Source organism: Ambystoma mexicanum, chromosome 11, assembly GCF_040938575.1.
Source record: "Ambystoma mexicanum isolate Mex_15411 chromosome 11, UKY_AmexF1_1, whole genome shotgun sequence".
Lineage (NCBI taxonomy): Eukaryota > Metazoa > Chordata > Amphibia > Caudata > Ambystomatidae > Ambystoma > Ambystoma mexicanum.
The window spans coordinates 932,125,779-932,138,031 of record NC_090934.1 but is presented as its reverse complement, the minus strand read 5'-3'; positions in this window follow the sequence as shown (position 1 = coordinate 932,138,031).

Below are 12,253 nucleotides of genomic sequence, written 5' to 3'. Positions count from 1 at the left end.
ATCCAAGGTGGGTGGACGATTGGAAAGACCTTGCAGAGATGCTCCCATTGAAACAGGGGGTGGGGGAAATCACTCCTGATGTCAGCGAAAAGGTGAACATGCTTGATCTCCCTTGAAAATAAGGGGATATTACCTATCTGTCAGATGCCACATCTTTAAGAGAAGGCTACCCTGAGGGCCCTTGTTACCGAATGCATACTCAGTGGGACTTCAGGCAGTGGAGCACACAGGGAAACCAGTAATGCTCACACACACAAAACTGGGTTGCAGTAAAAAAAAAATGAAGACAATGTTTGAATTACGGTAGGATAAAAACACAACGAATAAATATCCATATTTGTTAACATAGATTGTGCCACGCTTGAATACTCAGCGTGTTTCAAATGCACAAGATACAAAATGAATCATGCAATGACTTTAGAGTCTCGTGCTAAGCATCACCCCATGACACAGGAAGAGTATATATCTATTGGTCATGATTTTATCAATTAAAGACACATTCTAGCCAAACCTTTAAACCTATCTATTGAATGCATGATTTAGTAACATCAAAAAATAAAAAATAACACATATAGATATTGTTTTGCTTATTTAAATGGACGGGAGGGCCTGATCCATTTAAACACAATGGGCCTCATTACGAGATCGGCGGAATGGGTTAACGGGTTCCGCTAATGGGTGCAGACCCGTTAACACCATTCCGCACGATTACAAGGTCCCGTCGCGGGACCCGGTAAGGAACGCCTGGTCAAACCAGGCGTCGTTACCTGGTCCCGCGAGGGGAAGAGGGAGCTAACAATGGGCCAGTCGTAATCGGCCCGTTATTAGCTCCCTCTCCCATTCCCATTGAGCCCTATAGGGGCTCAGATGGGAATGGGGAAGGTCCGGGCCCGGGTTCCCAGAGGGAGGAATTACCGGGCCCTCCGTACTCGGAATGGCCCAGTAATTCCACATTCTGGGAACCCGGTAAAAGAGCCCGGTTTGGCGGCAGCCTAGCTCCATGGCTACCGCCAAACTCGTAATGAGACCCAATATTTTTTACCTATAAACATAATTGCCTTGAAGACTAAATTTGATATCTAAGTTTACTTGTTTGCTCACTATTGAAAATAATGATATCAACTTCTCAAAAGCACACCTTACTATTCTGCTTTCATGTTTAAGTTTAGGGGCTGACTTAGTATTTGTTCAGGACGAGGAGTGGTTACTTACTCCTCACAATTGTCTGAAATGTTGTAAAATGTGTTTTGCGAGACTTGAATTATTACCAATCATGAAAGATCTCAAATGGTTAAAACTAACTGGCAAATTACCTGTAGGTCACTTAAATCATATTCAAGCATGGATATTTATCTAGCAGAATAATCAATTCCTAGTGTTTCTTTGAATGTAAAAATACCTTTAACATCATATTGGAGTTCTGTAAAAGAATCAAATTAAAATATCTTTAGGTGGGTGCTAAACTGTTCTGAACGAAGACCAATTCAAAAGGGGGCGTGGGCTATCGAACACAAGAGGTCAAAAATAGGGTCTTATACCCAATTAAGAAAGCCTTGATTATTGGTTAAGGATGTTGAAAATGTGTATTGATCAACGATCTTCGACTTTCCATTATGAAGGATTTTTGCCTATAAATTTGATTTAAAAATGTGAGGAAATAAGTTTGTCTTTTATCTTTATAAAGCATGAAATACTATTTAATATGTGTTAGCGCAGTTGTTGTAAACTGGTAATCTTCCCTGCAATCTTTTATGAAGATTTACTATGCCTTTCTTCTGGTTTCAGCTATTTTCTTTGGAAGAGCGCATTGGTGTATTTAGTTGTTCTTGTAACCAACAAAGCAATGCCTCGTGGTGTCCATTTGCTTATCCCTCGGATAATGTCATCATGTTTTCACCATTAGTGTCGTCATCATGATTTATTGATATGTCCTACCTGTGCATTTTCTAAACATGCACCGAAATCCACACAATGGCATTCATCAACTATACATGTGCACACGTACCTACATACGTCAGAGTAGCCATGAATGGCAAACGCCAATGTGTCCTTCCATCCATCCTAATAGGTCATTACGTAAGTTGACCAATGATGTCTTCATTTTTAATTTTAATATGTATTCCTATTTTGCAAACGTATTCCACCCATATGAGTGAAGCATGTTATCCGTAAAAATACTAATTGTTCCCCCAATAATTGTACCTTTTCCGGCTGTAGGAAACATTTTGTAACTTCTACGTCTGTAATTGTTTGTAAGATATTTCAAAGATAGTTGCATTTCCTTATGCATGACTTGAAAAAAGGTTTAAATATTGCCCATTTTGCTCAACAAATAAATCTTGCACTTCTGAATTGTTACCTGTTAAATGTAACCACAAGGATAATTTAATTACTGAAACTATGATACAGACAGAGAAGCAGTATTTGCAAGATATGAATTGCTCATAATATCTATGGAATCTCATTTAATACCCATACTCCATAGTCAAAACATTGTGCGTGGACCTGTCCTCATTGTGTTTTCCTTGTTGTTTACAATGGTGTAATGGCCTGCCTATCATCTGGTGCACAATCTGAGTGCAATGTTTATCCTCTCTTGGGTGTTCCTGTGTTGTTAACAATCTCTTAACAACCTGCCCGTCACATGGTGTACAATCTGGGTTCACTTTTTTACCTCTTTTGTTGAATTCAATACGTGTTTCCTATATATAAAGATCTTATTAACAAATTCCAAAAATGATTTAATGTCCAATTATTGGAGCACAATCGTATCTCTAGTGTGCATAACCCAAGTGCGGTCTACCAATACATCTCCGTCAACTACCTTCTTTATTGGTTTTTCGTAAACATCTAAAAACCTATCTGTTTGCATAGTATGTTGACTGAGTGGCTTCTGGATTCACATTGCTGTCTAAATATCTTCGCCTAGATGCAACATGTTTACTGGGTTCCCTTGGGATATGCGCTACACAAGTGCTAAAATCAAATCAAATCAAATCATGTGACATAATGAAAAAAACATGCAGCTCATGTTTGGTGCTAAGATCAACTTCTACACTGCATAAGAGGTAAACATCCAATACGCCCCTTTTCGCCTTAATAACAGTTCTCTCTTGCCTTTTCTATCATCATGTCTAACTGCTTCTATGCCAAGGAATTTTGTCTCAATGAGTTTCTTGCCAGTGTATGCTAAGTGGCTGCTGGGAGTCATTCTTCCTTATGCGTCTATTCGTTTTATGCATTCTCTCTTTTAGTTTCCTGATTGTACTTCCTAGGTCCATTTTACTATAGATGCAAAAAATAACATATATCACATCCCTTGTGATGTACTTATGTATATTTTGCCAATGGGGAGTTGTACCTCTTTTGTTTGTTTTGGGTTCAGTTACACACTTTGCGTCGTTCACATTTATGTAATCCTTTAGCCTTCTCCAACCAGCTCATGTGTGGGTTAGATGTTGGACTTAAATGGCTCAGAGTTTTGTTTTGTTTGAAAAGTTTCAATTATTCAATATAATATTTTAGGGTTGTCTAAAATATATAGGCCCTCATTACGACCCTGGCGGAAATCGTGGTGCAAAATGCACCATGGAGCACGGCGGAAAGCTGCCGATAGCGCCATGGGGGTTGGCGGATTTTCCGCCCCATTCCGACCTTGGCGGGGAGGTAAATCCCCATTCCCCATTTTACCCTTCCCCATTCCCATTTTTGCCCCATAGGGTATAATGGGAGTGGGGAAGGCGTTAATTACGCCACCGTAAAATAGGGTGGCGTAATTAACAACAAGGTCCCGTAGCGCCATGGATTTCTCCGCCCGGAAAAACCAGGCGGAAAACGCTCCATGGCGCTACGGGAACTCGTAGTAGGGCGGACGGGTCCGCCGCGAATACCGCTGGCGTAAACCCACTCCGCCAGGGTCGTAATGAGGCCCATAGTTTGATGGCCCTATCTAACAACAGAATATGCCAATGTTCATTGAAAATCCTCTATAAGTCATAATAAATTCTAGAATATTTGGTGAGGAATCCAGTCTTGTTATTTTCTGCTGGCAGTTGTTTTGTCTTGAGGGTTGGTACTTTTCATCCCTTCATTTTATCAACCCAATTCTTTCCCCCTCTTTTGGTGTCCTTCCACTTAATATCCTCTTTCTGAATTCTATTTAGTCTTTAATTTTGCTGTCTTGTGATATTCTTAAATTTGAGCTGCAATCTATTTTGGCTCTAACCGGTTGCAATATTCTTTTTTGCACACTGCTTGCAGAAAGAATTGTATTTGCCTCACATTTTTTGGAAAGATTTGACTTTGAAGTCCACCTTCTGTTACATAAAGATGTCTCTCTCTTGGGGACAATGGGTCCCCAAGTCAGGGGCTGGCACCACACATGAAGAGGGGATAATCTTATTTTTTGCCAGTGTCTGCGTGTTGTCTCTTTGGAGAAGAAACATGTACCTATGCAATGACCTGCACCGCCCCTATAGGATTCCAGCAGGGCATAATGATCAGTGGGGGGGGCAAGGGAACCAGTGCATCGCATGTGCTGCACAATCCCGGCCCACCGTTGCCGGGCACCTACTCATGCGTCAGGTGACACATTCTACCTGCTAGCCACAGCCGGCCTCTGTAAGCACTGAGAGGCAGAATAACAAGAGGCATGAGTGATCATAAGAGGGACGCCATGTCCTCGTTGTAATGACTACAGTACCATGACGCACTTTTTATTGGCTGCCTTTGACATGCTGCTCAGGCTAGCCCATGAGATCAAAGGGAGTCTATATGTGCAAATGATTTACGCACATGGGGAGACAAAACACATACACCCACATGGTGCATGCCCCTTGATGATGAAAATAGAGGCGCATGGCCCTACTACGCCCATACCTGCGAAAGCTTTTATGTTGGGTATTAGAAGTGCCTTACACGCATTTCATCACCTCAGCCTCTTTTCATTTGGTGACGAACAACTTGTTTGCACAAGGGCAAACCTACTTATGTAGTTTTGCCTTCCTGGGTTTACTTTGTGAACGACGGGTCATTTAAAATAGATGAGAAATGCCTTTTTGAATAATTTATGAACCTGCTGATGGGGGCGGGGTGGGGTACACGAGGAGTCCGCGGGAAGAGCACACGCAGCCATACGGCGCATGCATACCTACACGGCATAGAACACTACAATGTACTACGGTGACTACCCTCGCAGAAAAGTGGCCATCACAGCCCTGTGTGGCAGTTACACGAGCTGTATAGTGATATCAGACACCAGCACTACTGCCTGAAGCCCGCACTAGCGTGCTTCCTGGGAAATAACTCGGGAAGAGGCAAAACAGCCGTCCCCAAGCAGCATTTCCAACGTCTGGCACAACCTGAGAATTTATTCTAACGTATGCCGGGTATTTCTGTAGGTGTCGGTGCTGGTGTAAAACATGACAAGCGCCCTGGCAGAGGCACCATCTGCGCCTGGCCTATAATCAGCTCCCTTTCAAGCAGCCCATTCTCCACCCAAATCTGCTTAATTCATCTTTCAAGTTTCTCCCTTGTCTTTTTCTGTTGATTCTCCTCCCCTTTCATTTGGTCCTTTGTTTCCTACTTTCTGTCTATTTTTAATCATCAAAGCAATCAGTCTATTCATCAACCTCGCGATGGGCTGCCGCGCCGGCTGCTCATTAGCCGGCGCATTCGTCTTCCGGCTCATCCATCCCTTTGTCTCTGTTGCTCCATTTGCGCCCCTCGTCTGCATACTCACCCCTGTGACCATATATCTGCCTTCCACTCGCGCCTCTGTGCCTCTCTGTATTATGTTGGTAGGTAGTCTGATTACCTTATGTATGGGTGGATGCCTGGGTCTGTCTGCATGGTGAAAAGGTACACACTTAAACGTATGGGTTGCTGGGTGTGTATGTGTGTGTATGGTGAGTGGTGTGTGTGCTTGTGTTCAGGGGCGTACCAAAACCTACATTTCGGGTGGTTGCTAATCCTTCAAATGTTGGAGAGGTGATAACTTCACGGGCGGTGGGGGAGGGGCAAACGTATTTGTGTGGGGCATCTACATTTTTATGCATTCTAATAAGACTATTCTAGTGCAACTTCAACGTTACAAGCAGTTAACTCACTCCTTTAAGTCTGAAAACACATACTTATGGACTGCTGTGAGAATAAGCGGTCTCCTGTCCCCTCTCTACCCTTCCAATCACTTCCCTGGCATGCAAGTACTAAACCCACGTCAAGATTTCAATTGTCTAAAGAATTATGCATTTAAATGCATGTACTAACAGTGACATACTTTACGTTACTAATTTCTGGGCATTTGTAAAAAGCGAAACCCAGGTGCTGTTTAACATCTGTGTCCTGTTCTGTCCGGCAACGACTCTGTAGGTCAGCCAGGTCGAGTCAACATAGCCCAAAATTACAAATGTTCAGTGAAGGGGGAGGGCTGAAGCCCAGTCAGTCCAATGGTGTTGCGCCACTACTTGTATTTAATCCCTTGGTTACTTATTGGTAATCTTCATTACTCATAGCCCTATTCTTCCTCGACCCAGAACTTGTGTATGAGGCACTTTGGCTCATACACAAGTACTGGGCTGAGGTAGAGGGACATGGAGGTAATGCCTGACTCAGTTAGCTGGAATCTTTATTACTCCTAGTCCCACTCTTCCTCATCCCAGTACTTACCTATGAGGCAAGGAGCCTCATAAGCAAGCACTGGGACAAGGAAAAGGGACGTGGAGGTAATTCTGGGCCGAGAAGCTGATTTTGGGGGTTTGGGAAGTAGGTGAAAGGGAGAGGGGATGTATGGGGGTGTGTGGGGTGGGAAGGGGATTGTGCAATACATTGTAATGGTCAACCATGTCCAGGCTAAGCAGGCATGATATGTGGTACTAGTGGCTAGCGAGACATTTTGGTGCAGCCAGTCTAGTCATTTCTTAGTTTGACTTGACTTTTTTTTAATTGGGCATCTCTGATAAAGCAGTCCTGCTAAGTGTAAATACCTGGCTAGATTGACATGTGGGTACTGCCAGTCTAGCCGTTTCTTACTGCAGCATTGCTTATTTTTCTGGACATCTGTGATAAAATAACCATGATTAGTGTTTTTGCTTCGACTGGCATTTTGGTGCAACCAGTCTAGGTATGTCTAAATGTGGCCTGGCATGCTTTACTGTAATATGTTATTACGTATGTAGACTGGTCTACACTGTGCAGCCAGTTGGACATGTTTTCATTGTGGCATGGCATTTTTAATAGCAAAGCATTATATTAATTAAAGAATGAATGTTCCTGTGCACTGTTGGTGACTTGCATGTATCAGATTTTTCGATTGGTGTTACCCTACAAAACAATTGTCATTTTAGCCAATTTTTCTCAGAAAGTGTGCTGTATAATGCATTACAACACATATTTATATCTTTCGCCTAGTGTATTGTGCGGCGTACCCCTGCAGGAGCACGTTTGTGCGTATTGCGCAAGCGTGGTAATCTAGGCCGGCCCATGATGTGGTGCAACCCGTGATTTGTTGCTCAATTGGGGGAGCCTCAGCATGGCTCGCTGGGGATCCCCAAATTTTGTGTTACTCCACTGGCTGTACACTCTGAAGTGTTTGCCTCTGTGTGTCTTGCCTCTGATGGTAGATTAGGTGAACATGGTCTGGACCTTTAGCCCCAAAGTCCTGCCAGAATTTTTGTCATGTTAGAAATCGTTTTACTGTGCCCAATCACCACCATAGTGGTATTAAAGTGTAGCGGAAATTAGTGGATTGTGCTTCCATGGGTTTCAGCAATTAGTTGATGGAGAAAAAGAAAAGGGAAAGGGTAATGCAGCAGGAGTACAGATACAAAGCAGGGGGGGTCCAACAGATGCTGGGGCAGGTTACATGAAAGATAGTGTTTGTGAAAGCATGGTTCATGTTGATTCAGCCAAAGTTGCTTATGGTTCAGGATTGCAGAAATGAGGAGGGTAAAAGGAGAAGGATATATTAATGTGATGGGAGTTTCAGTGAGATACTTAAGGTACTCCTAAAACAGAGTATGACTGTGTGATGGACTTGAGAAATGCTCAAGCAGACCTATGAATAGTGACACTTATTACCTGGGAGTACCTTCTCCTGTACCTTCATCTCTCGATCTGACCTTTTTGAATTCTTGCATTCCAGACCTGTTTTAATTATCTTTGCTTCTTGTATTGGTGTCTCTTTCAATCCCTAAAGTTCCATTTATTGCCCGTTGTGTGTGGCTCACATTGGAGTTCTTCTTTCTATACCTTTTATAGATCACATGTTTTTCCGTCCATATACTTGGTTCTCCAGAAACATGTTTTTTTGGGTTTCTGTTTTTCTCCCATTTTCATCTTTCTCTGTGTAGCCTCGGTACATTGATCTTGTTTCGTGTCGCAAAAGCAGTCTTCACACTATGCTAACAGCATCCTCCTCAGAATTCCAGAATACCTCATGAGGAAGCTACAATGAATACAGAACGCAGAAGCAAGACTACTCCTTAGACTCACTAAAAGAAAACACATCACCCCACCACTAAGAACACTGTATTGGTTACAAGTCAAAAAATGTATCATCTTCAAAACTCTCTGTGTAACACACAGAGCGATCCATGACCAAGGAGCTGAATTCATACATGAAGAAATCATCATCTACAAGCCAACATGAACACTAAGATCCACAACAACATCCGCCTCAAACCGAAACAAAACGCAAAACAAAAATTTGTGGGATCAGCATTCTCCTGCATAGCGATGAAACTCTGGAACATGCTCCCAAAGGAAATACGAACAACAGAAGATCTCCTACAATTCAGGAAACTACTAAAAACATGGCTCTTTAACACACCAAGCTAAAGACAACACTGGAGAAAGAAACCCACCACCGCAACTAAAGAAGACATTATCAAACTGGACCTGCCAAAGAAATACTTAACGATAATCTGAAAAGTAAAAAAACAAAGGCAAAGGGTTAACCCAACGCTAAACAACCCCGACAACCCCCGACTAACCCTGATAAAACTGTCTAACACTCTGCATACTCACTACCCAACCCAGACCTTCACCACACCCTAACTACAGGCGCTCTACCAACTTTCCAAAAAACACCATTACTGAACTATACATAAACACCACAAAAAACATAGTTGGCTTTCTCCTGAATCTTCCTTCTTCCACTCTGCAACCCCTTCAGTTTATCCAGGATAGGGCAGTGAGACTTATCCTTGGCCTTAAACCCAGGTACCTCATCTCTCCTGCACTAAAAAGTCTTCACTGGCTCCCGGTTGCTGCACAGATTAAATACAAGTCCCTCTGCATTATCCACAAGGCTGCCTGGGCCCTGGGACCAGACTATCTGCAACTTTATCTCACTAAATACTCTCCCTCTAGACCACTTTGCTCCTCTGGCACCAAATCTTTGTGTGTAAAGCGTTTTGCTAAAAAGAGGGCAGGGGGTCGCTCAGTTTCCTCTGCGGGCTCCCTCCTTCGGAATAGCCTCCCCCTCCGCTTTGAGCAGGATCTTCTCAAATTCCGGAAGCTCCTTAAGACTTTCCTCTTTTCCTTCTCCTTCCCTCCTTCTCTCCTCTGCTAATCCCACAGTTGCTGAATTGGTGTCATTGGAAATTACTCTAATTTCTCTATGGGTGGGTCATTTTCACATGAAAAGGGTATTTCATCGTGGGTACTGCCTCCATTTGCGCTTTTGTGCTGTGGTCCTCATTTCCACATGTAGTGGGAAAGTGAGTAAAACATAGGTGAAAGCGCTGTTTCTCTTCACTTTTCCACTATGCTGGTGGAAAAGGGCAAATACCTCCCACGATTAATAATTAACAATTGTGGGAGGCATTTACAATGGGTTCTATGGAAGCCACCTGCCTTTACCAGGAGGTATTGTTAGGTAGATTGTATAGGAATCTATAACATTATCTCTGGTATGAAAATCTATGTTGGCCTTAAGGCACCTGGATTTATCAGGCGGAGCGGAAAATGGAGGTGGAAATGGTAGGTGCACCCTGCTCCCCAATTCCACCCGACAAAGGCACAAAAATGAGGCAGATTAGAAAAAGAAGCAAAAGCAGTTGGCCTCATTACAAGTATGGCAGTGCAGATAAAAACAGCAGTAATGTGGTGGTAATTCTGTTACTGACATATTACCACACTGCCATACTACAAGTTTGGTGGTAAGGTGGACACGTTTTTTCCAGCAAAAAAGTTGGAGTTAAATTAGCGCCCTCACTTCCAAAAATCAACCAAATTGCCAGAATTGCTGCTGGTGGAATTGCCGCCTGTGTTAATTTCACTGAAATCAACATGGCGTGGTAACGATTACAAAAATGGGGATTAAGACCACCCTACCACCATTTGTAATCCTGAGGTAAATCCATGGGAAGAAGTGGTGGTAACAGTAATCGAGTTTGGCAGTAATTTGTCAGAATTACTGCCGAATTACCATCAAACCTGTAATGAGGCCAGTGTCTCTTACACAGTTCCAGGTTGAGCTGGTCCTTTGTCTTTGGTTGTGGATTTTAAGGGTTCCCAACCCCTCTTCCACTGAGTCTAGGGGTATAGGCTGTCCAGGCTCACAGTTCTAAGACAGAGTCCAATGGTCCCCTCCAAAAGATTGAGATATTGGTGTAGTTTTTCCCCCACAGACCTACCTCCCCACGGTCAAGGGGTTGTGCTCACGGTCTCTACTGTTTTTTGTTGACCTCCCTGTTCTAGGGTCCCAGTCTGGAAGACCCTCCCACCCTGTTGCTGATACAAGCTTTTTGACACCCTTGTGAGGATGCACCATCTTCTACCTCCTCCCACCCCGAAGTATTTTCTCTAGAAAACCCCAGCTTTTTCTCACTAATAAGGGAAGCCATTCTCCATCCACCTACTCAGGTACTGTCAGTTTATCTCCCGCTATAGCTTCCCCAATCCTCCTCCTCAGCTGGTAGTGTGTACATTGTTCTCCACCCTCCTCTCCTTCTTTTCTCTAGATAATCCTTCTACTCCAACCCCCAAGATCTCTCCCCCTTTAAACGGTGCCAGCTCCTCCACAAACCCCCTAATGGTTTTCCTTCTTTCAATTCCCTCCTCCAAATAGTTTGATGTCTCCCTCCAACCTCCTCACTCCTCTCTCTTCATGCACTGGGTTCTTGGGTATCCATAAGGTGATGAAATGGCTCTCGTGGGGAGTCCTCCTGAGGGAAGGACATCTTTAGGGTCTTTAGGATGCCCTTCTTTCCCTGTTGGCCATGGGTAGATGTAGGGTAATGACGGTACACACGGCTCTGTGGCTGCCTCAGTGCAGGGAGTAAGTTGGGGTAATCTGTGGATCCTTCATATACCTCCCCGGGTCCAGTACTCACTAGTTCAGGGCAGCTTTCATAGCAACATTTAACAGACTAGTCGTTGAAGCTGGGTGGCCTGAGGAAAAAAGGACCACACTATTTCATCGGGGTCTTCGAGGGGAACTAAAGGATGTCCTTCCTCAAGTGGTTAACCCACCTAAAGACTGTGCAGAATTCATCAACCTTGTGGTGCAATTAGATCACAGATTACAAGACCGAAAAGCGGACCGGATAAGGTAAGACACTCGAGCTTTGTATGTCCAGTCAAAGGATAATGTTCCACGTACATTGGGAAACACGGAAAAACCCATGCAAATCGGAGGTGTACGGCCCCCTTTAACTAAAACTGAAAGAGACAAGAAAAGGCAACAGCAATTATGCTTATAGAGGTTAACCCACCTAAAGACTGTGCAGAATTCATCAACCTTGTGGTGCAATTAGATCACAGATTACAAGACCGAAAAGCGGACCGGATAAGGTTAGACACTCGAGCTGTGTATGTCCAGTCAAAGCATAATGTTCCACGTACATTGGGAAACACGGAAAAACCCATGCAAATCGGAGGTGTACGGCCCCCTTTAACTAAAACTGAAAGAGACAAGAGAAGGCAACAGCAATTATGCTTATATTGTGGAAAAGAATGTCCAGAGAAACCACCAACTAGAACTGTTGGAGCCACAGAGAAGGATGATAATAACAAGGAGTCAGAAAAATACCAAGCCCGGCAAGCGTAGAGGTACGCTTGTCGAGCGAGAAGGATGACACACAGACCTCACACTTTGCATTACCAGTAATTATGATCAATCACCAACAACCGTCTCGGATGCATGCTGTCGAAGCATACATAGACAGCGCAGCAGTTGGGAATTATGTAGACCAAGATCTGGAAGCAGAGATGGGGCTTCCCTTATGCTTTAAGTCGACTACTGAAAAAG